The sequence below is a fragment of the Hoplias malabaricus genome, unplaced genomic scaffold (assembly GCF_029633855.1).
Source record: "Hoplias malabaricus isolate fHopMal1 unplaced genomic scaffold, fHopMal1.hap1 scaffold_28, whole genome shotgun sequence".
Taxonomy (NCBI): Eukaryota; Metazoa; Chordata; class Actinopteri; order Characiformes; family Erythrinidae; genus Hoplias; species Hoplias malabaricus.
Window position 1 is genome coordinate 2,250,399 of NW_027101072.1, and position 6,465 is coordinate 2,256,863.

Here is a 6,465-nt window from a genome sequence, read left to right on the forward strand (position 1 = left end):
AGAGCCCCGGACATCGCTGTGCCTGCGGCCGCCGTTTTCGGACTGTCTCAGCGTAGGGGACTGGCCGCCTAAGTCTCCCAAAGATAGGTACGGGAAGGGTAAACAAAACCCATCCCTGGAAGCTGACCCGCAGCATGGGGTAGGATCCCTCTGCTTCTTTTTATGAAGCCTGGCAGGTGCCTACCCAAGGCGGGTCTGGTTTTCCGGTAGAGCAGCATCTCCACGTCGGTTGTCATCGTTCAGACACCTTCATTTCGTACTGCCCTCTGAAATCCTGACGGCCCCGCACTGGAAATGCCCATGCCCACGTTGTGCTCGGCCCGCCCGAAATAACCTCCTATGCAGAAGGGGTGCGACATGCCTGGGATCCTCTCTGACGTTGACGAGGGTCCAAGATTTCTTAACATGACATTCCTTAGCATAGAGGCGCTTGTACAAGTGTCCTTGTACCGCCCACTGGAGTTCCTGGCAATACGAAGAGGACGGAGATAAAAGGGAGATGACGAGGCACCAATAAGGGAATGTTTGGGTTGATGGAACGAGACATGATCTAATAATGGTGTACGTGACTGGGGTCCTATATATGGCTTGGATTTGTTCAATAAATTCAAGAGATAAGAGAGAATCTTTGACTGTCTGTCTTATTCCTCTCTTCTCCTCAAAGAATTCTTTGAGCGTCGATCTTTCTTCCTGGTGATACTTAATCATTAATTTTAAGTTTGCCATAATAATTAACATTCCCTAATCAGAAGCCCTGGATGAACAGAGAGGTTCGCACTCTGCTCAAAGCCAGAGATGCTGCCTTCAGATCAGGATGCAGGGAAGCATACAGCTTGGTCAGAGCTAACCTGAGGAGAGGAATAGCTATAGCCAAGCACTGCTACAAACGCCGGTCCTGATTCACAAAAAAAACAAAAGCAGATGCACATAAATGGAAAAACCTAATGCGTACAAAAGAAGGGCAAAAAACAAGACTGGTGGTCTGAGATTTCTTACCATGGCATCCCTCAGCATAGAAGCGCTCAGGGTACGAGCGTCCTTTGTACCGCCCACTGGAGTTCCTGGCAATATGAAGAGACTAATAGCTATAGCCAAGCACTGCTACAAATGCCGGATTGAGGAGCACTTTACCTCCTCTGACCCTCGGTGTACGTGGCAGGGAATACACGCCCTGACTGACTATAAACCAACTAGCTTTGTTCCATTTACCAACAGTGCTTCACTCCCTGATAAGCTGAACAACTTTTACGCTCGTTTCGACCAGATGATAATGATATCTTCAATAAACGATCCTCCACCGATGACAACCCACTTGTACTTTCCACTTCGGACGTCAGTCGCATGCTGAGTAGAGTGAATGCACGGAAGGCAGCTGGCCCTGATGGTGTACCTGGCCGTGTGCTGAGTGCTTGTGCTGTGGAACTTGCGGGTGTCTTCGCTCTCAACAGAACTACACACTGCATAACCCACCTCAATAATTTCCAAGTGCTTTAAAAGACTAGTTCTTTCTCACTTGAAATCCTGCCTGCCTGCTACGCTGGACCCACACCAGTTTGCTTATCGTTGCAACAGATCCACCGAGGACGCTATCTCAACAGCACTACACACTGCACTAACCCACCTCGCTTGGAAGCATAAGGAAGCATAAAGTAATCTAAATCTCCCTGGTAGGCGGCTGCGTCGACCTTGGACCTCAGAAAATAAAGTGGACCCACACCAGCAGATGACATGGGACACCAAACCGCCACTGACTGTGGAAACTTTACAGGGTAGCTCGAACAATGTGGATTCCGTGCCTCTCCTCTCTTCCTCCAGATTCTGGGACCTTGATTTCTATAGGAAATGGTCCTTGGTCTTCCAGGACCAAGATGGCATCGCGATCACACTGCGAGGCTCAGCGTCTTACCGGTTTTAGTGATGTTATACTTCTGTACTTAGCTATCTCCAGTTTTCTTGCGCAAATAACTCTTGCGAACTACAGTTACGACAGACAGACACTTTTGGAAATTAACATTCACTGCACAAACACCGGATTCAGCATCGGTTGGACTTTAACCAGCTTCAAAACAACACCCCTCCCCCATCTTGGACTTTCCGATCATCTTTCTTTGTTCCTGCTTCCCAAATACACTCCAGTCATGCAGAGGATTAAGCCTTCAACCAGAACTGTAAAGTTCTGGATGGATGGGGCTGACTCCTTCCTTCAGCAACAGTTCCAGCACACCGACTGGAGTGAGTATGCTGCCCGAGCCTGCACAGGCTCACACATCCACTTGGACACCTACACTAACTCTGTCCTGAAATGCATCAACAAGCGCTCAGGGTACAAGCGTCCTCTGTACCGCCCACTGGAGTCCCTGGCAATATGAAGAGACTAATAGCTATAGCCAAGCACTGCTACAAACGACGGATTGAGGAGCACTTTACCTCCTCTGACCCTCGGCGTATGTGGCAGGGAATACACACCCTGACTGACTATAAACCAACTAGCTTTGTTCCATCTACCAACAGTGCTTCACTCCCTGATGAGCTGAACAACTTCTACGCTCGTTTCGACCAGATGATATTGATATCTTCAATAAACGATCCTCCACCGACGACAACCCACTTGTACTTTCCAATTCGGACGTCAGTCACATGCTGAGCAGAGTGAATGCACAGAAGGCAGCTTGCCCTGATGGTGTACCTGGCCGTGTGCTAAGAGCTTGTGCTGTGGAACTTGCGGGTGTCTTCGCTCACATCTTTAATGTTTCGCTTGCCCAGGCAGCTGTACCATCTATCTTTAAGTCAGCCATTATTGTGCCTGTGCCTAAGCATTCTACTGCTTCAGACTTTAATGACTTTCGACCTGTAGCACTCACCCCAATAATTTCCAAGTGCTTTAAAAGACTAGTTCTTTCTCACTTGAAATCCTGCCTGCCTGCTACGCTGGACCCACACCAGTTTGCTTATCGTTGCAACAGATCCACCGAGGACGCTATCTCAACAGCACTACACACTGCACTAACCCACCTCGCTTGGAAGCATAAAGTAATCTAAATCTCCCTGGTAGGCGGCTGCGTTGACCTTGGACCTCAGAAAATACAGTGGACCCACACCAGCAGATGACATGGGACCCCAAACCGCCACTGACTGTGGAAACTTTACAGGGTACCTCGAGCAATGTGGATTCCGTGCCTCTCCTCTCTTCCTCCAGATTCTGGGACCTTGATTTCTATAGGAAATGGTCCTTGGTCTCCCAGGACCAAGATGGCATCGCGATCACACTGCGAGGCTCAGCGTCTTACCAGTTTTAGTGATGTTATACTTCTGTACTTAGCTATCTCCAGTTTTCTTGCGCAAATAACTCTTGCGAACTACAGCTACAAGAGACAGACTCTTTTGGAAATTAACATTCACTGCACAAACACCGGATTCACGCAATCTTTGACTGTCTGTCTTATTCCTCTCTTCTCCTCAAAGAATTCTTTGAGCGTCAATCTTCCTTCCTGGTGATACTTAATCACTAATTTTAAGTTTGCCATAATAATTAACATTCCCTAATCAGAAGCCCTGGATGAACAGAGAGGTTCGCACTCTGCTCAAAGCCAGAGATGCTGCCTTCAGATCAGGACGCCGGGAAGCATACAGCTTGGTCAGAGCTAACCTGAGGAGAGGAATAGCTATAGCCAAGCACTGCTACAAACGCCGGTCCTGATTCACAAAAAAAACAAAAGCAGATGCACATAAATGGAAAAACCTAATGCGTACAAAAGAAGGGCAAAAAACAAGACTGGTGGTCTGAGATTTCTTACCATGGCATCCCTCAGCATAGAAGCGCTCAGGGTACGAGCGTCCTTTGTACCGCCCACTGGAGTTCCTGGCAATATGAAGAGACTAATAGCTATATCCAAGCACTGCTACAAACGCCGGATTGAGGAGCACTTTACCTCCTCTGACCCTCGGCGTATGTGGTAGGGAATACACACCCTGACTGACTATAAACCAACTAGCTTTGTTCCATGTACCAACAGTGCTTCACTCCCTGATGAGCTGAACAACTTTTACACTCGTTTCGACCAGATGATATTGATATCTTCAATAAACGATCCTCCACCGACGACAACCCACTTGTACTTTCCACTTCGGACGTCAGTCGCATGCTGAGCAGAGTGAATGCACGGAAGGCAGCTGGCCCTGATGGTGTACCTGGCCGTGTGCTAAGAGCTTGTGCTGTGGAACTTGCGGGTGTCTTCGCTCTCAACAGCACTACACACTGCACTAACCCACCCCGCTTGGAAGCATAAGGAAGCATAAAGTAATCTAAATCTCCCTGGTAGGCGGCTGCGTTGACCTTGGACCTCAGAAAATACAGTGGACCCACACCAGCAGATGACATGGGACCCCAAACCGCCACTTACTGTGGAAACTTTACAGGGTACCTCGAGCAATGTGGATTCCGTGCCTCTCCTCTCTTCCTCCAGATTCTGGGACCTTGATATCCATAGGAAATGGTCCTTGGTCTCCCAGGACCAAGATGGCGTCACGATCACACTGCGAGGCTCAGCGTCTTACCGGTTTTAGTGATGTTATACTTCTGTACTTAGCTATCTCCAGTTTTCTTGCGCAAATAACTCTTGCGAACTACAGTTACGACAGACAGACACTTTTGGAAATTAACATTCACTGCACAAACACCGGATTCAGCATTGGTTCGACTTTAACCAGCTTCAAAACAACACCCCACCCCCATCTTGGACTTTCCGATCATCTTTCTTTGTTCCTGCTTCCCAAATACACTCCAGTCATGCAGAGGATTAAGCCTTCAACCAGAACTGTAAAGTTCTGGATGGATGGGGCTGACTCCTTCCTTCAGCAACAGTTCCAGCACACCGACTGGAGTGAGTATGCTGCCCGAGCCTCCACAGGCTCACACATCCACTTGGACACCTACACTAACTCTGTCCTGAAACACATCAACAACTGTGTGGACTGACTTTGACTGTCTGTCTTATTCCTCTCTTCTCCTCAAAGAATTCTTTGAGCATCGATCTTTCTTCCTGGTGATACTTAATCATTAAATTTAAGTTTGCCATAACAATTAACATTCCCTATTCAAATGCCCTGGATAAACAGAGAGGTTCGCACATTGCTCAAAGCCAGAGATGCTGCCTTCAGATCAGGACGCCGGGAAGCATACAGCTTGGCCAGAGCTAACCTGAGGAGAGGAATAGCTATAGCCAAGCACTGCTACAAACGCCGGTCCTGATTTACAGAAAAAAGAAAAGCAGATGCACATAAATGGAGAAACCTAATGCATACAAAAGAAGGGCAAAAAACAAGACTGGTGGTCCGAGATTTCTTGGCATGGCATCCCTCAGCATAGAAGCGCTCAGGGTACAAGCGTCCTTTGTACCGCCCACTGGAGTTCCTGGCAATATGAAGAGACTAACAGCTATAGCCAAGCACTGCTACAAACTCTGGATTGAGGAGCACTTTACCTCCTCTGACCCTCGGCGTATGTGGCAGGGAATACACACCCTGACTGACACTGACACACCCATCTCAGTTACCTCCATCGTGTATATTTGTAATATTGTACTATAGTGAGAAAGGTTTATTCTATTTTATTTCACTCAGCATGTAGCCAGATAGGCTATTTACTTTGGTGCAGTTTATTATATAAAGTTTATGCACTTTATTAACAAGTTTTCCAGTGTCTGCAGTCATCTTTCTCTAAAACTCACACAAAGACATTATTTGAACTATAATTCCAAAACACCTCAAGTCTGCCTCCTTTGTACTAATTTTGGATTGTTTTCTCACTGATGATTTGTCAAAATAGCTAAAGTTCAGATTTTAAGTAAATTTGCCTTTTGAAAAACTGCCTCCTTTGTACTAATGTAGGATTGTTTTCACAGTGCAAAAAGTGGCATATTGATTAGTCAAAATAGCTCTGATATGTTGTAACCTTATTTTAAGTAGTTTTTGTCTTTTGAAAAACTGCCAATAGGTAAAGATATTTTTACATAAATTTATACAAAAAACAACCCTCAGCTACTTGTAAAAAGGACATTTTTACTTAAACATTTAAAAACCCAAGTAAAAGAATATTATCAGGACATTTTTTCTTGTTTTAAGTCAAAATATCTCACCCCATTGGCAAAGTGTTTTTCTTGACAAGTAAATATGACTCAAATTAAACTTAAATACTATTTTTGAGCAATTTTTACTTAACTGAATTTTTTATTTATATTTCTCAAGGTTTTTGTAGGTTTCACATCAAATAATACTGCATTAGATCAACAAATATAAACTAAAAAGCTTAAATAATTCTTTATTGTGTGTATTCTAAATAAACAAGTATTATTTCATTATATTTTTGAAAGATTATAATAATAATTATCAGCAGCTGAGAAAACTGCCAAAGTACCAAAATATTTTTTATTTGTTGAGACTGTTGCCCTAAACTAAACTCCTGAAAGT